Here is a 23,150-nt window from a genome sequence, read left to right as displayed (position 1 = left end):
AGTGGCTGCTGTAATGCCCTCAAGAGCCCATCCAACTCCGGGTACGCCACCACCAGGATCCTGAACATCAGGTGGGGGTCATGGTGCACCGGGCCCCCCTTCCACGTTGGGTGGCCATCCCCAGCTGAGCCTCTGCTGTCTTCTTGCTCCAGCGGCAAATGTCCTCCCATCTTTTCCGGCAGTGGGTGCTCCGTCTGTGGTAGACCCCCAGGGTCTGGACGTCCTTGGCGATGGCACGCCAAATATATTTTTTCTTGTGGGCGCTGACCTACATGATTTGTACAGGGGGAAGAGAAATTTTATTACCAACTGCACCGTCACAGTCATTGGCCCCCATCCCTACCCTTGCCATGTGGCACATGCATTCATCGTCGTTTGATGCACGCCTCAATCTCCCCCCCATCTTTCATCCACCCAAGTCCACACAGGCATAGCCCATACAGCATGCTCCCAGTGTACTTACCTGTTTGTCTGGAGGACCGTTGAGTAGCGTGTACTGGGGGAGGACCCCATCCACGAGTCTCTCCAACTCCTCCGATGTGAAGGTAGGGGCCCTTTCTCCAGACACTCGAGTCATTGTCTCTTCCAGACCGAGGTCACAGCAGCACTTGCAGTGTAGGTCCTCTCCTGTCGAAGATCAGGTATTGAGTGATTAACAGATAGAAAATGGTGGTCACGTCCGCGGCGGTGCATACCGTCACCGCAGGCGTACATCGTCATTGGCTCCTGGGACCCATAGTGTCCAATGTTAACCAATGCAGCATTTCTCTGCGTCTTCAACCGCCTACCGCGACGGTGTACAACGCCAGCGCAGTTACCTCACATCCCATTGTCCCACTTTAGAGGTCAGGCAGCCGCCATTTCAGGGGCCCGCATGGCTTAATTTTTAACTGCGTCACACATACCTAGGCCTAGCCTCAACACACATACAGGCCACTTTTCGGATTATGATTCGTGTTCTGTGTAAGCTGTGGGTACGTACCTCTAAGTTGGTTGACTCTGTGCTTGCTGTTGTCATTCATAGGCACCGACCACTGGGACATGTGAGGAGATGGCGGCATCCTCCGATGTACAGACCGCTGGTAGACCTGTTAACAATGGAGGAAAGACATGTGAACATCACCTACAGGCTTGACCGTGCCACAATCCATGAACTGTGTACCCAGCTGGAGCCAGACCTGATGTCAGCTATCCACCATCCCACAGGAATCCCCCCTCAAGTGCAGGTGCTGTCAGTACTCCATTTCCTTGCAAGTGGTTCCTTTCAAACAACAGTGGCCATAGCATCAAGGATGTCCCAGCCTATGTTTTCCAACGTGTTGTCCAGAGTGTTGTCTGCCCTGCAGAAACACATGCAGAGCTACATGGTTTTCCCTCAGGTGGAGGGTTTGCCTACAGTGAAAGGTGATTTCTATGCCCTGGGACATATCCCCAACATCATAGGTGTCATTGATGGGACACATGTGGCTTTGGTCCCCCCCGCAGGAGTGAACAGGTGTACAGAAACCAGAAGAGTTATCATTCCATGAATGTGCAGATGGTGTGTTTGGCAGAACAGTACATCTCCCATGTGAATGCCAAGTTCCCTGGCTCAGTGCATGACGCCTACATCCTGCAGAATAGCAGTATCCCTTATGTGATGGGTCAACTCCAGAGGCACCGTGTGTGGCTATTAGGTGAGCACCTGGAAGCAAGACAGTGGGAATGGTTGTCTGGGTCTGGGGATGTCCCTACAGGTTAGTGTGTGTCTAACAGTTGTCCCTCGCAATTTGCAGGTGACCCTGGTTACCCCAACCTGTCATGGCTACTGACCCCAGTGAGAAATCCAAGGACAAGGGCAGAGGAACGCTACAATGAGGCCCATGGGCGAACTCGGCGGATTATAGAACGGCCAGGTTCCGGTGCCTCCATATGACAGGTGGATCCCTATTCTACTCACCAAAGAAGGTGTGCCAGATCACCGTGGCCTGCTGTATGCTTCACAACTTAGCTTTGCAACAACAGGTGCCTTTTCTGCAGGAGGAAGGTCCAGTTGGCGGTGTTGTTGCAGCTGTGGAGCCTGTGAACAGTGAAGACGAGGAAGCAGAAGATAGAAGACATGGACAACAGGAACTCGGTGATCCTGCAATATTTCCAGTGAGAGGCAGGTAAGAGTACAGACCTGCCTACCACATGTACTTTAACACTACTACCTCTCTACTGTCTGTCGTTTTCACTCAGTGTATGGCCACTGAGTTGTCACTTTCCCTTACGATTTCACAGATGTGGGTCCCACTGTGTGACATCTGCTTTGTTTCCTCATGGACTAGAGCTTTGAGACATAGGTATGCTGACATTACAATTGAAAGAACATTTTGTGACTGTAATTGCTAATACACAATTTTGAAATCACAGACTGAATCCAGATTGATTTGTGCTTCAAGGGTGTTTATTTGAGTGCTCAATATTGGAGGGGGTTGTAAAATGGTGAGGGGGGATGGTGGAGGAATGTCCATGGCAGAGTCCAGTCTATTAGTCTCACAGGTGCATTGCCCAAATTGGCATAGGAAGTGGAGCTGGGCAGTTTGAGGATGGACAGGGTGACAAAGTGGGACAGACAGATGACATTCAGGGTGGTCTCATTTCTTGGCGGGGGTCTTGGCATCGTTCTCTGTCTTTGTCCTGGATCTCAGGGACCATTTGCGGGGTGGTTCTCTGTCTGCAGGGGGTGGGGTGCTGGTGTGGTGGTCCTGTGGCGGGCGTCCTGTCCACTAGCGGAGGTGGTGGGCAGTTCATCGTCCATGCTAGTGTCAGGGGCCCCTTGTTGGGCCACAGTGTCCCTCCTGGTGTTGAGTACTTTCTTCAGCACCCCTACAATGGTGCCCAGGGTGGAATTGATGGTTCTGAGTTCCTCCCTGAAGCCCAAATACTGTGCCTCCTGCAGCCGCAGGGTCTCCTGAGACTTGGCCAGTACCATTGCCATTGTCTCCTGGGAGTGGTGGTAGGCTCCCATGATGGAGGAGAGGGCCTCGTGGAGAGTGGGTTCCCTTGGCCTGTCCTCCCCCTGTCGCACAGCAGCCCTCCCAGTTCCCCTGCGTTCCTGGGCCTCCGTCCCCTGGACCGTGGGCCCACTACCACTGCCCCCAGGTCCCTGTTGTTGTTGGGGTGGTGGGTTAGACTGGGTTCCTTGTAGTGGTGGACACACTGCTGCTTGACGTGTCCTGGGGACAGAGGTATGGGCCCACTGGGTGAGTGCTGTGCTGGGGTTTCCAGAGGGAGGAAGGTCTGTAGTGGCCTGGGACTGTGTGAGGGGAACCGACTGTCCCGAGGTCCCCGATGGGCCGGGCTGGTCATCTAGATCCAGTTGGACAGAGCTGTTGTCATCACTGTGGGCCTCTTCTGTTGGTGGTGTGGACATGTGTGGACCCTCCTGTCCGGTGACGTTGAGTAGGGGTCCTGCAGGGGTATAAAGGATGTTTATTACATCTGTGTGTGGCATGGTGTGCAATGGGTGGGTGACCGTGTACCCCAGTGCTAGCATTCCTGTGTGTGACCTTGTGTGATGATGGTTTGGGGGGGTGTATGGGTATGTGCAGTGGCCATGTTTTGGTGCTGGGTGTCCATGCTTTGTTGTTGCATACAGGGCTTGGTGTTGGGATGTGTGGTTTGTGATATTGGGGCATTTGTGAGGAGCTGGAGTGATGGGGGTGAGGGTGGGGGTATGTGATGGCATGCAGGTAGGGTGGGGGATGTAATAGTTAAGCTTTGACTTACCAGAGTCCATTCTTCCATCTCCTCCTGAGAGGCCCTCAGGATGGAGAATTGCCAAGACCTGCTCCTCCCATGTTGTTAGGTGTGGGGGAGGAGGTGGGGGTCCGCAGCCAGTCCGCTGAACCGCAAGGTGGTGTCTTTAGACCACGGACCGCACCTTCCCCCGTAGGTCGTTCCACCTCTTCCTGATGTCATCCCGATTTCTTGGGTGCTGTCCCACTGCGTTGACCCTGTCCACTATTCTTCGCCATAGCTCCATCTTCCTAGCTATGGAGGTGTGCTGCACCTGTGCTCCGAAAAGCTGTGGCTCTACCAGGATGATTTCCTCCACCATGACCCTGAGCTCCTCCTCAGAGAACCTGGGGTGTCTTTGCCGTGCCATGGAGTGATGTGGGTGATGTGTGGGGTGGTGTGTGTGGTGATAGGTGTGCTGATATGTAGTGGTGTGTTGTGTGAGGTACTTGGAAGTTCTGTGGGTGATGGTATTTTGTGCCTGTTGATGTTTGGTTGTGTATTGTAGTGTCTCCCTCTGGCCTTCTCTCGGTAATGTTGTCGTAAGGGTTTGTGGGTGATGTGGGTGTGTGTTTTACATTGTATTGGGTGTGTTGGGAGTGGTGTGTGTATGTGAATCAGGTGTGTGTATTTTGATTTGTCCAATGTGGTGGTGTTTTGTAAGAGTGTGTGTATTTTGAGCGCGGCGGTGTGTACCGCCAATGGAATACCGTGGTTGAAAGACCACTGCGTGGATTCGTGTGTCGTGATAGTGTGGGCGTATCTCTGTTGGCGTGACGGTGGAGGTTTTGTTTTCACCAATTTATCACTGACCTTTGGTGTAGCGGACTTGTGTGGGTGTCTGAATTTTGGCGGATTCCGAGCTGTGGGTCGTAATAGCTGTGGTGGATTTCCGTGGCCGCGGCGGTGTGTTGGCGGTCTTCTGCACGGCGGTAAGCGGCTTTACCGCCAATGTTGTAATGTGGGCCAAATTCATTTCATTTCATTACATACTTACACTCATGAGAAGAAGCTGTCAATGAGATCTTGTTTTAAGTCAGTTCCTTCCTCTTCACCACTATCATCTTCATTTGGCATTTATGGATTCTCACCCGGTGGCACCGCAGTCTCCCGCTCCACTGTAATGTAAGAGATATTCCACCACAGGATGATGTTATGGAGCATGCACCATGCCACGGTGATCTGACACACCTTCCCAGGTGAGTAGAGTAACCTCCACTCTTGTCTCGACAGTAAAATCTGGCCGTCAGGAGCCCGAAAGCCCGCTCCACTGCCCACCATGTTCTTCCATGGGCATTTTTAAAGCAGACTTCACTTGGCATAGTTGGATTCCTCAGTGATGTTAACAACCGAGGATGGTTGGAATATGCAGTCTCCTGGTTTTGAATGAGACATAACTGGCAAAGTGAGTCACTCACTTCCTGATTGAAGCACCTGACATTACACACACAAAATCAGGACAGATGGGATTTTGCGATCTACCCTGACCTCTCTAATTGCAGTTGTGACATCAGCTAGAGTATGGTGCTGTTCCACATTACAAAGGAATCATGGGCTGAACCAGGAAAACGGGCACAGACATTTGAGATATAGAGATCAAACAAGCAGACAACTTGCACATTGATACCATGAAAGTGATTCCTGTTGTGATAGACTTGTTCACTGGCTTGTGGTGGTACAAATGCAACATGGGTGGCATCAATGGCTCCCACCATTTGTGGGAGTCAACCAAAACCATAGAAGTCAGCCTTCACATTGCTAAATCCTCACGTCTGGGGAACATGATAAAACTGTCAATGTGTTTCATCATTGCTGATCAAACATCTCTTAACACACCACTGAGCATGGGTTGGGGCATACCACAAGATATGGCCATTGTATGTTGGTAGTACCCTGTGGCCAGGAGGTGTAATACTCCAATGACTTTAACAATGGGTGGTATGCATGTTGGATTGGTATTTTCAGGCATCTGAAATGGCTCCAACTGATGGCATAAATCCACAATAGTTTGCCTATTGAGATAGAATTGTTTGATGAAGTGATGTTCTTCCATTGTTTGAAGATCTGGCAATGGATGCTATGCAGCTGATTGTCGCCTCCTCCCTCTCCCAGGGAACCTATTTGTGGAATTAATTGGATTGGAGCATTAGTCACTGTGTCCACCCCAACATACTTGATGTATAGGACCAAAATCATGTTAGAAAGCATTACTGTATGGAAATACATTACAGCCATTACACATCAAAGCTGTCTACCACTCAAGGGCCAAATGTGAGTCCTATGGTTGAGTACACATGTGTCACCAAAATGGATTTGGGTATCACCCAACTATCTGCTCCTCACGTGTCCCTCAAAATTTAACGGTGTGTTCCGACCAACAAAAATACCATCACCGCGGGTGGACAGTGCCAACTGTCATATGCCGTCTGTGACCAGCAACACACTACACTGGTGATTGTGTGGGAGAACCTACACATTAAGGCTGTTTTACATTATTTGTGACGATCAGACACATGTATCGATCTTGTGACACATTTGATAGTGCCCAATACTGAATTTACAACCACCAAAATGGTGATGCCTGACCTAGTTTACTGGACATTAGGAATTGCCTGTGACTGCTCGCGGAAGTTGACCATGTAGTGGGCAGTGTCAACTGAGCCAGGCACAGCCATAGGCTAACGTTGGTGACTGTGATGGTCGCTTCCAATAGCTGTGGCCATTGGCGGTGATGACCGCATATGTTACACACACGTGTACATTGGGTTTTGCTAAATCAATCAATCAATAAATAACTTTATTTCGGCTGAAAGCCACAAAATTATCCAATAAACAACAACAATAACCGTACAATACAATTATAAGTTAGTAAAAAATACAAACTCCACATAGAACATTAAAAGAAAAAGCAATAGTTTTACTGGGTAAAAATGATAAAACTCAATTCTTAAAACAATTCGAAGCAACTATCTAAATTTTACAATCCTCGGGGCCAAGCTAAACCTGGTTCCGTATGGTAATCTGTTCTTCCTACAATAATCTAAGCTAAAGTGAGCTGTTAGTTGTAGCACTAATACAGGATTATGGTCAAAATTCCTTTTTCTTTAACAGACAAGCCTTCGTGATTTCATGGCCGTGATGATCGATTATGGCCTAGGATGATTATGGCTAATCCAAACGGTCGGCAATATTTTCTCTGGCTCTTATGGCATATACATTTTGTAGGTACCAAGCAACAGCTAGGACCACCTTGTCGCTTGTACCGCTTGCCAGAATTTGCAAGGATGTGTTATGCTCCCTTATCCCCATTGATCTACATAAGGGGGTTATCCACTTCTTCCTGGGCACCGGATATCTAGGACAAAAAAACATAAAATGAGCCAATGTCTCTGGTTGCTCAGGACAGAAGTGGCAGAAACTCGATTTATGGACCTCCTTGCACCATCTTGCAGTAAATGTATTAAGAGGCAATGTTCCTAACCTAAATTTAATAAAAAGGGTTTTAACATAGGGGGGATTAATATTATCCATATAAGCCTCAAACTTGGGGCTACATTTGTGGTCCAGAAACAGTAACGTCCTGCTACCAAGGTCCTTTTTGGACCAAAGTTGGGTCAAAATGAACTCCCAGTAACACCGCCTTATTCGTGCCTTTGCTTCCTTCGTCAGGTTGTAGGGGTCTCTCCACACCTCATCCACTTTGATAAGTTGGCACGTGTCTCTAATGTGTTTAAACCAGGGAATTTTTTGCACATCATGGTCAGCTAGAAGCTCAGCAACTGCTGCTTGGTAAGGGGACAGGTATTCGGATGTCCAAAGAGGGACCCAATACATGAGGGGTCTTAAGGCAGCCTCGTTGTGGATCTCATTTAGGGCTAGATCAAAACTAAGGGGTATGAGTGGAGTACTTGTCGGTAAACGCAGAAAATTATGCATAAAGTGATTTTCCACCATCGTCAGGTAACTAGAGTTGCTATACCCCCATAATTCAGCACCATAAATTGAGGCAGCCACAGCCGCTGCCCTGTATACTGTGATAGCAGGTGAAATGTCTCCTTCCGCGGTGTTAGCAATTTTTCTCGCTATCACAGCTGACCTCTGTCGAAGAATGGACACACTCTTCTCAATCTGTGCCGACCACCGTTGGTCATCCGATATCCTGATCCCCAAATAGTCAACCTGACCGACTCTCTTTATCGATTGGCCTACCAGAGTCATTTTCCCCCTAAAGGACTTGTGAGGATTAAAAGCCATAAATTTAGTCTTAGAAGAATTTATCTCTAGGCCCCTCTTGATGCAAAATTTAGAAAAGGCATTGAGTTAGTTTTGAAGGCCCATTGGGGTTCGTGAGATCAGTAAGGTGTCATCTGCAAACATAAAGATAGGAACAGAAGTTCCTGCTAGCTTTGGGGAGTCATGATTCTAGTGCATCAGCTGGTCAACCACACCGTTGATTTAAAGCGTGGGGGCCAGAACACACCCCTCTCTCACCCCCCTGTCGATAGATATGGCTTCTGTCAAGTTGCCACCGTGGGACCAGCGTACCTGGGCATGAGTGCCCTCATGAAGACACCTGATCAATTTCAACATCTCACTATCGAGTTTGTAGGTCTCAGTACGGTCCACAATAGATCCCTTGGGACCATATCAAACGCAGCTTTTAGGTCAATGAAGGCCACGTACAAGCGGCCCTTGTTTAATGACATATTTTTCCAACAAAGAAGGTTAAACCTAAATGCCTGATCGATTGTGCTCACGCCCTTCCTAAAACATGCCTGGAAGTCAGAGAGGATATATGAGTCCACGATCCATGCCTGCAATCTGGTCAAGATTTGCTTACATAAACCTTTTTGGCTAATATCAATGAAACTTATTGGCCTGTAGTTGGAAGGAAGTTCTCTTGAGCCCTTTTTAAAAACGGGGATTATAATCGCTCCTTGCCATGTGGAACGGAACCCCCCACCTCTCAGAATCTCATTACTAAGTGTGTTTAAATATAAGGACCATGTTCTGGCTCGGGACAGATACAAATCACCGGGAATGCCATCCAGCCCTGGTGACTTCCCTTTGTGTAACATCTGGAGTGCCAGGGTTGTTTATTTTAAGAAAAAAGGGGCCAGATCGAATTTAGATGAAGTAGCTAGCCGGGGAGAAGGTTGATGAAAGGGCCCCTCAGGAGGTGGCAAGGCAGTAGAACTACTAATTTGAGCCACGCTGTACACAGCTCCAATATGAGACACCCAGAGTGCTGGCTGAATTGCTGGGTAATTCTCTGCGTTGTCAGAGTGTCCTTTGTCTGCCACTAGTTTCCAGAACAATTTTGTGTCCTTTACTTGTAAAGCATCTACCAAGGCCTTCCAGTGTTTAGATTCCCACTCTTTTTTTGCCTTTTTCAGCTCTGTTTTGTATGCAAACCTGGAGGCTCTTATCGCACAGTGACTCCCTGCCTTTAATGCTTCCAAAAGCCGTAACTTGGCCAGTTGGCAAGAGCTGGAAAACCATCTCAGGGTTCTAATCCTGGTTTCAGCCCGCCTCCTTGTTACCTGGAAAAAGGGAGTGTTAGCTGGTTGACCATAGTATCGTGCAATTTAATTATGTCAACCGGTACCAAGGCGATGTGCTTCAAGGGGGAAAGTGTCGATATCACCACTTTATATAGTGATGCCTGAAAGTTTACATCATCTGCCACCATTTCCCACCTTACATTTTTATAATCAGTTGTCGCAGCTAGGGTACTACCCTTCACCCACTTGGAGAGAAGGCTACATTTGAATGGGGAGATTGAAAAAAGTATACAAAGAGCTTGGTGATCGCTATCGTCACGTGAAAAAACTACCATGTCAATAAGGGAATCCAAAGGAAATCATTTACTAGAACATAGTCTAGGCGACTCTTGTATAGGCCTTTCCTGTATGTAGGCAATGCAGAAGTATCTGATTTTGTGTTCCCATTGACTATTCTAAGCCCTATTGTTTTTATCAAATCCTCCACTAGATCTAAAACTCCCCCTGATGGCTTTGTTGCAACCTGGACTGGACCTGATCTGTCCCATGGGTGGACAAACTGGATTCTTTTATGCTGAAAATCATCCTCACAATTAAAGTGCATGTTAAAATCTCCTGCAACAAGTAAGCCCTGTCCCCCGGGTAGGTGGTTTAAGAAAACAGTAAGCGTTTTCGTCTGGACAATTTGAGACTTTTGTGGGCCAGGCCTAATGTATATGTTTACAAGTACAATACGTACTGGCCCTCTTGGGCCGCTAAGTACTACCTCCACGAATAGTATATGCCTGGAGGGGGAGGGCAACTCCTTTACCTTAGGAAATAAATCATGCTTGAGCCAGATTATTAAACCCCCAGATGCTCTACCAGATGGAGATGGAAGTGCAGCCTTCTGGAAGGACCAATATCCTGCCCTATACCTTATAGAAGTGGCCCATGTTTCCTGTAGGAAAATAATGTGATGTTGGTCCATAAAGCTACACCAGTCTGGGTTGTTTGTCTTAGATGTCACACCTGCCACATTCCAGGATAAAAACTTAATTGAAGGTTCGTTACTATCACCAGTGTTGGGCAGTCTCACTATTCGCTTGTCTATAATGGGTGTTATTCCACTATGTCTCCCCTCAGCACGTACATTACAACATACTCCTGGCTCTGCTCCCGCTTTGCGTCAATCTACATTTGAGGTTGAACTACTCCTACGTCCCCATCTTATGGTGCGTGTGTTAGGGGAAGGTCTGGTATTAGAACTAACTCTAAAGAACAAATTAGCCATTGGGAGAGGGATCGACTGGACAAGAGTTACTTGAAACGAGGTGTCTGGTCTCGGTCTTAACTCAAGAGCTAAAAGGCCCTTTACTAAACTCTGGCTATTCAACTGCAGCCCTATGAGGTCCGTGTCCGAGGTGTCATTTATAAATCTCTGGGTGGTTATTATGTCGTCCCGTATAACGGACCTACATTTTTTTACACTCCTTATCCAGTGGATTACTTTGTTCTTCAGTAAGTCCTCCGGTTCACTTGTTCCGTATCTCAGCTTGGGGATGTTCGTCAGATAGACGTCACACTGACAATACGTCAACTGGCTAGACTGGGTGCTTGACTGGGAGGCTTTATTGACGTTGGCTCGAGGCTTAACCCTAAGCTTCTCTTGGATGGCCCATCTAGTTGATTTGGTATCATATTTATTTGATTTTGCCACAAAGGGGGCTTCGTACACTTCTCGTTGACAAGGTGGTGATGCCACACCTGCGTTCTTTCCCCTATACATACCCTTCTTAGGGATTTCAGTTTGCTGGGTTTGTGTAGATAAAGAGTTAAACTTGGGTTTGGGTGAGGATTTCCTTATGTCCCCAATCACGGCCGTCGAGCTTCGCGTGGACCATGTGACTAAGGGAAGTGAGGTACTCTTTTAGGCTCATTATTTCAGATCTTATATGTACTAACTGAACCTCTAGAGGCCGTTCCATCTGGGTTGCTGGATTTGTTGTTGGCTCCTCAACTTCCCTTGATGTACCTTCCTTAGGACTAGGAGTTACCAACGAGGCCAGAGGTAGAAAACGGTTAGAACAGTTTATGTGGGGAGATATACTGACCAGCTGGTTGTCCACACACAATGTCGGACTCACTAAGTGGTTAGCCAGCGTATCAAGCGTGATATGTTCTGATTGGGGCCCCCGTGGCAGCAGAAACAAGTTCTCATTATTCCCAGGGGTAACAGGAATGAAAAAGGATTTTATGTCTTTAGTCGCAGCATCAGATCTTCGCTTAGGGTACTTGGACGATTTGGTGGCTAACATACTCTCGACTTCTTCTATTAGGTCATCAATTTGTGATAAGGTACAGTTTTTGGCTGCATGGCGAGGTATTTTCTTTGCACCCCCCTTCCCAGAGGGATTGCTGCTAGCTTTCCTTTTCCCCATCCTAACTGTGATAAATGAGACCCACAGATTTGGGTGAACAAAAGAACACACTATCAAAGTTATATGGGCTTAGTCAGCACCCAACAGTCACAGACGGGTCCAGCACTTCCCAAATGTACAGGCACAGTATCAAAATTGTAGGCGCTTGGGCCATCCCCAACCGCCACAGACAGCCACCAGCGCTTCCTACGCGGTGGAGCACGGAAACAGCTTGTTGGGGTCTTGATCCTACCCCGAACGTCTGCTAACACGAGAGTGGCCATTGCTGTCTTTTGCCAATAGAGATTAAATGTAAAGCGGTTATAAAAGTGCAATAACCTTAATAGAGTTAGGAAGGGTACCTTCAGACTGCAGTGGATTGAGTGTCACAGTAGTGCAATCGTGAATGAGATGTCAGGGGGGCGGCCCAGCCCAGTCTTTTCCTGGCGATGACCGACGAAGGACGGGCCCGCCCTTGGACCGGGCTTCGCCCGGGCGCCACCGCGTGCGTCCCGCGAGCGGGAAGCGCAAGAGTTCGGAAATAAGGGGCCTCCTTGGCCTGCCCCTCCTCCTGTGGCCACTGTGTGTTTGCGCTGCCCGCGAAGTGGAAAGCGCGAGAGTTCTGAAATTAGGGGCCTCCTTGGCCTGCCCCTCCTCCTGTGGCCGCTGTGTGTTTGCACTGCCGGCGAAGCGGGAAGCAGGAGAGTTCTGAAATAAGGGGCCTCCTTGGCCTGCCCCTCCTCCTGTGGCCGCTGTGTGTTTGTGCTGCCCCAAAATCACTCAATTGACTCCTGACACTATTGCTATGCACACTTCCACCACTTCAGCTGTTGTGTGCCCCCTCTGAGAGCAATCATGCCAGGCCAAGCAGGTGAAAAAGCCCCTGCCTTCTCTCCTGAGGAGTAGGAGAGGCTCGTTAAGGAGGTCCTCCCCCTACATAGTCAGCTCTATGGCTCACCAGAGGAGCAGGTAAGAATCTCATAGGCATATTTGACTCTGATCAACACCATCTTTTCCTTCTTCATAGGCTACAATGTGCCTCTGAGTGCCAGTGAGATTTTTTGTGTGCCTATTGTCACATTTTGTATTCCATACACGTGGTGTACATGGTGCTGGTAGTGAAGACAAGAACTCTATGTATTTCACATTAGCTTTGTGCTGTGTGATAAGACCTAGATCCTCCTTCTGTTGCATTCATATATCTAGGCCAGGAGACTTTACAGCCATGCAATGACATATCTTTGTATATGATGTTTGTAAATGAAAAACAACACATATGTGCATTACAGCATGGGCTGTTGGGTATAACAAGATTAGTTGGATGCATGCTCTTGTGTGGGATCTGTGTGATTGAACTTGGCATTGTCATTCTATTTTATGCCAACGGGTTACTGAGGGATGTTACGTAAGCCAAACCATTCAAGGTGATAAGGTCTCCTACTTGCTACATGAGTATTCACCCATGCAATTGGAGTTCTCTGTGATTCTAATTTTCCTGTGGGCAACTGTTCACAGTTCATGTAGCATGCATGCATATGGTGTTGCAAATGTTGTGGCCACTTTGCTGTAGCTTGTGGTTGGGGGCTACTGTACATTATGGTAATGTTTGGTAAGCAAAGCTGTTGTTCCCTGTTGTTCAGGTGTGTCCAGGCACATGTAGTGACCCTATTTGTCTTTGTAATTTCAGCATCAGTACAGACAAGCGGAGGAGACAGGGCCGAAACCAGTGGGGAAGCAACTGGCCATGGTACCACCAGTCATGACACATCAGACACGGAGGGACCCAGTGGCCTGGAGGGTGAGGAGAGTGCCATGTACCATAGAGAATACATGATTAACATCTTCTTCTTTGGATTATTCCTCTAGTGGCCACTCCCTAGTGGTGGCTGACCCATCAGGACCTGTACCTGTTCCATCCTTGTCCGCCACCCCCAGTTCAAACTCTACCCTCCCTGTTGCTCCCCACCCAGTTGGCTGTGCCTGCTCACCCAAGAGGGTGGGCTTCTCCTTTGCACCAGACACTTCACCATCTGCCCCCTTTACCACTTCTGCCCTGAATGAGGAGGCTATTCACCCCCTGAGGAGTATCTCTGTGGACCAAACTGCCATTCTGAATGCATCCAGGTGCAGGGCACCCAGCTTCAGCAGATGGTTTCCTACCTGGCTGGCATTCATAATGCAATGTCTGGTCTACAGAGATCTCTTCAGGCTCTGGCCTCCTCACTGCCAGCAGCCTTCCATCCCCTACAGTCCTACCCCCACCACCTACCTCTTCCTCATCCAATATCCCTCTTTCCCTACCTGTCCAAAGCAAACACACACATCTGCATGCACCAACCTCAACACACACAGGCAGCACACATTCGCACAGGCACCACAAGACACACTAGCCCACAAGCACTCAACAGTCACCTACACAGACAACCACACCCACCATTCCCACAGATACCACCCCCACTCTCACCAACCCACACACCAAACCCACCATACCCACGGACAATACCCCAACACCCACAGCCCCACACACCACACACACTATACCCTCAGGCATTAGTCCAATACCCTCCAGAGGCCACACCAACATCCACAGACCCACACATCACCCCAAATCCTAAAGACACGGCCACCACTCTCACCTTAGCTATCCCTTCCACCTCACAGCCCCCACAAAATGCAAATACCTACACTCACACACGCAACAGAGACCACCCCAACCCAAGCATACCTCGCACGCACATACACTCCACCATCAACAACACCCACAGCCAACACAAGCACTTCCTCAACCTCCCAACCCCTAATCTTTTCTGCAGGCCCTATTCATTTTCTCATAAAAAATGTCCTCTTTGACCTTGCCCCTGTGAAATCCCCTCACAAAACCAAAAGGACCCTGTCTATATCCCAAGCCATCCCTTCCACATCCAAGAGCTCCCCTGTCGCACCTGCCCCTGCCCATCCTGAAACCAGATGTACCCCTCCAATCCCCAAGAAGAAGCCCACTGCTCCCAAAATTAAGACCACCCCTCCTAAGGTTAAACCCACCCCTCCCAAAACCAAAACCACCCATCCTAAATCCGACCCCATCCCACCCAATGGGGATCATTGAGGTGCCTGGCATGACCACTTGATGCCCCTTCTTGTGGAGGTGCCCCTGCCAGTGGTCAGTGAGTCAGGATGTGGTACACAGCAGTGCACAAGGACTTATATTTGTGGACTGGCCATTGGCCTTGACACATTGAAAAGTTGGTTAAGAAACCTAAGCTGTTTTGTGGGTTCACATTTTTCATGCCGTTACTTATTTGTGATGTATACCTACAGTTGTGTTTGATTCACCCTGATTACTGATCCATTTGCTGTAGTTGGCAAGATCTGTTTTTGGGAGCAGTGCTGGTGTCAACCAGGACAAGGGAAGATGTTCAATGGATGGATATGTGGGTGGTAATCCAATTGAGGTGTCATTGCATTATGTGCTGTTTGATATGGTAAGTATTTCATCGTAACTTGGCCAATGTCAACATGTACAGTATTGCTTTAGATTTGCCCCACTAATGTAGATTACACATTTGTTTCATGTGTGCAAGCTTGAGTTTTGTTTGTCCATACATGGAGGGTGTTCAATTGTGCTACCTCCCTATACATTTGACCGACCATGTATCCAGTTTCATGTGTGTAGCTTCCAGCTACTTCATCTACATGTGTGCCCCATGGTGTTGCTGTTTTGTTTGCTTTCTTGACTTGCACTTACACATTTGGCAGATAGGTATATCACTTAGTTAAACTATTGGTTGTCCCTGAGATACATGAAGGCCCAGTTCCTCTACAAATAGTGTTTTGGTGGATGGGTAAAGTGAAATGTGTCCCAGGACAGCATTCTTCCTGGGGTCCCCCTTGTATATTTGTCTCTCAAAATATTATGCATCTCCTTTACCTTCCATGGCCTTGCGATGAGGGTGAGATGTGAGGGTCCATTACATGGATGTTGCATGGAAAGAGGTGTTTGGGTCACATGACACATCCATCCATATGTGTCTTCAATGTCATGGCAGGCCATTGAGATGTGAGCAATGTGAGGGTGTCAGTTCATGTAGAAGGTGTGATGTTGAGGTGGAGTTGCTGTTGTGTGACACCATGTTATGTACATTTCACTGTCCCTCAAACTGGGATGTACAGACGTGTGGTTTTGTTAAGTGGGGAGGTGCTTTGTCAGTGACCTGCTGTAGGAAAGTACCATCTTGCCTGGCATGTTACCCCCATTTTTCACTGTATATATGTTGTTTTAGTTGTATGTGTCACTGGGACCCTGCCAGCCAGGGCCCCAGTGCTCATAAGTGTGCCTGAATGTGTTACCTGTGTTATGACTAAGTGTCTCACTGAGGCTCTGCTAACCAGAACCTCAGTGGTTATGCTCTCTCATTTCTTTCAAATTGTCACTAACAGGCTAGTGACCAATTTTACCAATTTACATTGGCTTACTGGAACACCCTTATAATTCCCTAGTATATGGTACTGAGGTACCCAGGGTATTGGGGTTCCAGGACATCCCTATGGGCTGCAGCATTTCTTTTGCCACCCATAGGGAGCTCTGACAATTCTTACACAGGCCTGCCACTGCAGCCTGAGTGAAATAACGTTCACGTTATTTCACAGCCATTTTACACTGCACTTAAGTAACTTATAAGTCACCTATATGTCTAACCTTTACCTGGTAAAGGTTGGGTGCTAAGTTACTTAGTGTGTGGGCACCCTGGCACTAGCCAAGGTGCCCCCACATTGTTCAGGGCCAATTCCCCGGACTTTGTGAGTGCGGGACACCATTACACGTGTGCACTACATATAGGTCACTACCTATATGTAGCTTCACAATGGTAACTCCGAATATGGCCATGTAACATGTCTATGATCATGGAATTGCCCCCTCTATGCCATCCTGGCATAGTTGGCACAATTCCATGATCCCAGTGGTCTGTAGCACAGACCCTGGTACTGCCAAACTGCCTTTCCCGGGGTTTCACTGCAGCTGCTGCTGCTGCCAGCCCCTCACACAGGCTTCTGCCCTCCTGGGGTCCAGCCAGGCCTGGCCCAGGATGGCAGAACAAAGGACTTCCTCTGAGAGAGGGTGTTACACCCTCTCCCTTTGGAAAATGGTGTGAAGGCTGGGGAGGAGTAGCCTCCCCCAGCCTCTGGAAATGCTTTCATGGGCACACATGGTGCCCATTTCTGCATAAGCCAGTCTACACCGGTTCAGGGACCCCTTAGCCCTGCTCTGGCGCGAAACTGGACAAAGTTCCTCTGCATCTCTCTCTTCACCTTCTGCCAAGGAATCGACTGCTGACCGCGCTGGAAGCCTGCAAAACTGCAACAAAGTAGCAAAGACGACTACTGCAACTCTGTAACGCTGATCCTGCCGCCTTCTCGACTGCTTTCCTGGTGGTGCATGCTGTGGGGGTAGTCTGCCTCCTCTCTGCACTAGAAGCTCCGAAGAAATCTCCTGTGGGTCGACGGAATTGTCCCCCTGCAACCGAAGGCACCAAAGAACTGCATCACCGGTACCCTGGGTCTCCTCTCAGCACGACGAGCGAGGTCCCTTGAATCCAGCAACTCTGTCCAAGTGACTCCCACAGTCCAGTGACTCTTCAGTTCAAGTTTGGTGGAGGTAAGTCCTTGCCTCCCCACGCCAGACTGCATTGCTGGGAACCGCACCTTTTGCAGCTACTCCAGCCTCCGTGCACTTCCGGCGGAAATCCTTTGTGCACAGTCCAGCCTGGGTCCACGGCACTCTAACCTGCATTGCACAGCCTCCTAAGTTGTCCTCCGGCGACGTGGAACTCCTTTGTGCGACTTCGGGTGAGCACTGTTTCTCTCCACTTCATAGTGCCTGTTCTGGCACTTCTGCGGGTGCTGCCTGCTTCTGAGAGGGCTCCTTGTCTTGCTCGACGCCCCCTCTGTCCCCAGACACAATTGGCGACATCCTAGTCCCTCCTGGGCCACAGCAGCATCCAAAAACCCTAACCGCACAATTTGCAGCTAGCAAGGCTTGTTGGCAGTCTTTCTTCAGGAAAATACTTCTGCACGACTCTCCATGGCGTGGGGGGTCCGTCCTCCAAAGGGGAAATTCCTAGCCCTTGTCGTTCCTGCAGAATCTCCAGCTTCTACTGTCCAGTAGCAGCTTCTTTGCACCCACAGCTGGCATTTCCTGGGCGTCTGCCCATCTTCGACTTGCTTGTGACTTTTGGACTTGGTCCCCTTGTTCCACAGGTACCCTCGACTGGAAATCCATCATTGTTGCATTGCTGATTTGTGTCTTTCCTGCAGAATTCCCCTATCACGACTTCTATGTCCTTTGGGGAAATTTAGTGCACTTTGCACTCACTTTTCAGGGTCTTGGGGTGGGCTATTTTTCTAACCCTTACTATTTTCTAATAGTCCCAGCGACCCTCTACAAGGTCACATAGGTTTGGGGTCCATTTGTGGTTCGCATTCCACTTTTGGAGTATATGGTTTGTGTTGCCCCTATCCCTATGTGTCTCCATTGCATCCTATTGTAACTATACATTGTTTGCACTGTTTTCTAATACTATTACTGCATATTTTGGTATTGTGTTGATATATCTTGTGTATATTTGCTATCCTAATACTGAGGGTACTCACTGAGATACTTTTGGCATATTGTCATAAAAATAAAGTACCTTTATTTTTAGTATATCTGTGTATTGTGTTTGCTTATGATATTGTGCATATGACACTAGTGGTACTGTAGGAGCTTCACTCGTCTCCTAGTTCAGCCTAAGCTGCTCTGCTAAGCTACCATTATCTATCAGCCTATGCTGCTAGACACCCTATACACTAATAAGGGATAACTGGGCCTGGTGCAAGGTGTAAGTACTCCTTGGTACTCACTACAAGCCAGTCCAGCCTCCTACACCTGCCCAAAGGGGGGAGTCATGGGGCTGTGATTGGGTCATTTGTTGTTTACAACTCAGCACCAGTACAAACAAGATTATATTTGTTCAAAGGAGCACAGCCCCTACACCAGGTCAATGGCGGTGCATCGATTTGTTGTAGTGTTTGGGGACATGAGTAGGTGTTTTGTCTTACCGTTGGTTGCCTCCACTGCAGTGTTAGTTTTGCACTCCATCTATAAGCAGCAGTTGTGGCAGAACATAAAGGTGCAGTTCCATGGTAGCACAGGATGTGTAAGGCTGCCTTCAGGTGAGTTCCTTCCTTTCAAGCCTCCCTTTCCTCCAGCTGGGACTCAGTGGTTGGACCACCACAGTCACATCAGTGGAAGGCAACATCATAATCTGTCTGGTGGAAACAATGGCTCCACCTTCCTCATTGATCTATCTTGCTGCTGCAGCAGTCTGTGCTGCCTGGCGGTGCTGGTGGGACCGCAGTGGTCTATAGAACTGCATCGCCACCACCACCATGGTGGTCCATGGACCCCAAACTCATAATCAGGCCCATTGTCTGTCTGTGAAGTTGAACAGGATTAGCTTTATGTTATGACCAGTAACAACAATCTGTGCAGAAATGAGTTCTTCCTGGTTCTAAGACCCTCATAACTGTTTATCCATTAAATTCAAGGGGAGACAGTGGTGCCAGAATTATTTATTACATCCGGTCTATCCCAGTGAGTTAACACGGATTATGAGTAATTCCCCTGGAATGGGTGAATGCCTAAAACAACCACCTATAACTCAGCAGAGCCTCCTCCTTTCTTTTTGATTTTCACAAGAAACTGAAGACCTGGCTTCACACACCTGCTGCTTGGAAATCCTCACAAGTAGTTAGCCACTTTTAAAACACCAATAACATAACATGCTTTTACCCTTCCACAAGAAATAACTGGCTCAAATTCACATATGTTTACCACCTGCTTAGTAGCAAGTGGTAAATAAAAGTGTTTTTTTCGGTGGTGTGGAGGTTGGATGGAAGGTGGGCATAGAAGGAAGGCAGATCTTCTTTAACTTCAACAGTTAGGAGATTTTCTGTTCTCCCTTGATCCTGTATGTGGGATTAAAGAGACAGGGGCAGAGGCGTTCTGAGCCCTGGTATCTCAACACAAAGTTCCAGATCTGGTATTTGTGAGCCCAGAATTATTGTACTTTACAGGCCTGGAATTCCGCCCTCCGACACAGGTAAAATTCAGTTGTCTGGTAACCGCAATGTGAATACTGCTCCAGGCACCTCATAAAGAGTGCCTCAAAGTCTAGCAGATTATGAATATCTTAAAACTATGATTTGCTTCTGCTTTGTAATCACAGGTTTGTGTTTAATGTTCTCTGCAACGTGATTCCAAAAACGTGTTTTCTTTTCCTCTATATAGAGGTCTTCATGGCAGAGCACTCTATGCAGTGAAGATGAAGTTCCTCATGCATGGGCACTTTTTTCACCACAAGGAAAATATTTTCCCTACGGGCAAAGCTCTTCTCAGCTTCAACCAAATGAGAAGCAATCTACTGTACTTCCCACCCTGCAAAGAGAGTCACCCCAGCCCTGATTAACTCCTACCATTTTCAGGGTGGGTGTTGGTCAAATTTCTGTTTGGGAATGCCATCAAATGTTCATGTTTGTGTAGTTCCCAAATTGTCAAATCAGGCCACACTATGAAACACCCACCCTTTTAAAGGTTTTTTGGTGGTTGAGATCTTTGTCCCATAAATGGAGTCACTGCTTCTAGAAATCCCTGGTAGGTGAGGAAAAGGTAAAGCTGGTCATAAACTTACGTTTCCAACCAAATTTACTTTTGGCACTAGGGGCTACAGAGGCTTGAGCTTAGCTCTATATTCAGAAGCCCAGTGAAACATAAGACAATGAGAGCTGCTGATGAGGGACGGAAGCCTAAAAGGCAAAGGAAACAGCAGAACTAAAAAGTACACATTCTGCTATACCCGCATTAAAGAGCAGAGCTGTAGCCTTCAAACCAGCTTAAGTGTTGGGAAAAGTACACTTTTTTGCGAATGGGAATGCAGTTTGCGATGCAGTCTATGTACTAATAAGTTGCATTGCAGATCGTCCATTCAGAAGGGGTTGCTAAACATCTTCCATTAGGAATATTAATTATACAGATTGTAATATGTGAACCCCTGTGATGGGCTGTGATTGGCTGTGAATGCAGTGATGGAGGTGTGTGAGAAACACCCCTGAATTTGCATTCCCAAATAGAAACAGCCAATATTAAAGGGACAGATGCTGTTTTGTTTTAAAGAATGTATTACTGTTCTCTGTTTAGGAACACTTCTACTCTCAGGTTACCAAGGGCAGCTTCCTCTTTTCAAACCACTTAACATTCCAGCTTGGGGGTGAGTGACTGATCAATGGTTTGCACCTGCTATTAACTCACAAACTATTGATAACTTTCACTGTGAATTCCAAGAGAGAGGGGAATGTATCTTCCATGCACTTCCCTATTTGCGATTGAGAGAGATTTACATGTAGTAAAAGGGCTTTGTCACCTTTTAAAGGGTTGTATTATGGAACCAAGCAGGCCTATTTAGAGTGTGCTTTTACAACATGGTTTGAAACAACAAATGCATCTTTACCACGCATTCCTGAACCACGCAGATCTTTACAATGACTTGCTTTAGGAGGTGCTGGACTTTGGAATTGTATAATTTACTATTCCAACTCCAGTCCGCACTACAGTAGGGAAAGTGTTGGACTTAAAATCCAACACAAGTCCAATAACGCGTTCCCTAAAGCAAGTTGTTGTAAAGATCTGCGTGATTTATGAATGCAAGGTAAAGAGGCATTCGCTTTTGAGACTGCATTGTTAAGGAACTGCATGATTCCCATTGCGTAGTAAAGGCTTCCCATTTCAAAGCAGTGATTTGTAGTCACAAAATCTGTGTTTTTCTAAATCAGAGGCTTTGTGACCATAAAATACCTTTGTACATGAGGCCCTAGCTTTCGTTAAATGAGGCCCAATTTTATCCAGGTATCGTAATTCCTAACCTGTTCCAGTCTCATTCAGTTTCTGCTTCTTCCTAGGCTACATTGCATAGTCAATGAACCTTGTTGTAACTTGTATTCAAGGAGTGCTGCAAGTCTGAACATGCCCTGGAAGCCAATGCTGAAAACATGATTGGTCCTTTACCACGTGATAGTTGTTAATAGCATTTCAGTACAAAACTGGGCATTTGATGTGTCATAAAAGCCCAGCGATGTCAAATAAAATGACTAGAATGTTGGTTAAGATTCACAGATACAAGGTATGTCAAATACAATTGGAAGAATGTTCATTAACTGCTAAAAAGGAAACCAGAATAGAGCTACATTCTCATCCATTTACTACATAGATGGAGGAACCAAGATGTTGATTGAGGCCATAGCCAAGGAAATTCAAATGACCTATTCTAAACTCTCTGCCCATTCTGATGCCACAGCAGAGGAAGTTCTTGGCATTTTTTGAACAGTTTCTGTATCACAACTATTTGCCAGCTACACAAAGTTAAACTGAAAGGCTCTTGCCATTGAGTGGCTGATTATGAGTTTGGTGGATGGGAAGACTCGTCCGCCGAACTTCTGACAGGGAGGTTGCCGCATTACTGGCAACCTTGCCGCTGCCCCCCATCATGACTTTCCTGCTGGGAAAGGTCAGCCCAATGGGAAAGTGGTGGAAGCATTGTCGCTGGCTCGTAATCAGTCAAGCAGCAATGCTGCCACCCACAGGGGGAACCAACCCCCTCTGAATGTGCACTCTCTGCACAGCAGACAGTTTGCATTACAAGGATGCAGAGCAGGGGGACCCCTGCACTGCCCATGCCATAGGCAGTGCAGGGGCCCCACTGTGCACCTTGAACCTCTTCTTCACCAGCCATGAAAAGGCTGGCGGAGAACCAGGTTGTAATCAGCAGAGCGGCACTGAGTTCAGAGCCACTCTGGCTGATTCCAACCTGCACCACCATCCGCCCCGTTAGGAACATTGTTCCAGGTGGAGACAGTGGTCGTTTGGTGGTCCGACTGCAAAACTCTTCATTTGGAGGTCGGACCGCCACACCAGCGGCAGTCATGATCACCACTGCAACTCCGGCGGTCTGTTGACCTCCAGACTCATAATGAAGCCCAGAGACTCTAAAATCTTGAAAGGCGTCTCCCCTTGATGACATTCCCAATGAGTTATTCAAAATATGGCTTGGGCTCATTCGCGTTCATCTCGTAGTTGTCTCAAATCAGTTTGCTTTTGGAGGGTGTGATTTATGTTCTTTAGATACGCAGTGACAGTTGTCAAATCCAAACCCCCTTAAAGGACAGTCCCTAAGTGCAAATTCCTGATCTATTCCCCATATAAACCTAGAATGGAAAATGTGTGCTGCAATCAAACATGTAACTTTCTGCTAGTAAATAAATAGGCACCGTCTTTCCCAAAAGTACACAGTTGTTGGAAGAACAACAACAATTCACTTCCCACCATCTCCACCTTTCCCTGTGCCATAAAACAGAGGTGACCAAAATAATCAAAGGCACTCAAATCTGCTTTGCAATG

This window comes from Pleurodeles waltl, chromosome 4_1 (genome assembly GCF_031143425.1).
Source record: "Pleurodeles waltl isolate 20211129_DDA chromosome 4_1, aPleWal1.hap1.20221129, whole genome shotgun sequence".
Taxonomy (NCBI): Eukaryota; Metazoa; Chordata; class Amphibia; order Caudata; family Salamandridae; genus Pleurodeles; species Pleurodeles waltl.
The sequence above is the reverse complement of the archived record's forward strand: the minus strand, read 5'-3'. Positions refer to the sequence as shown.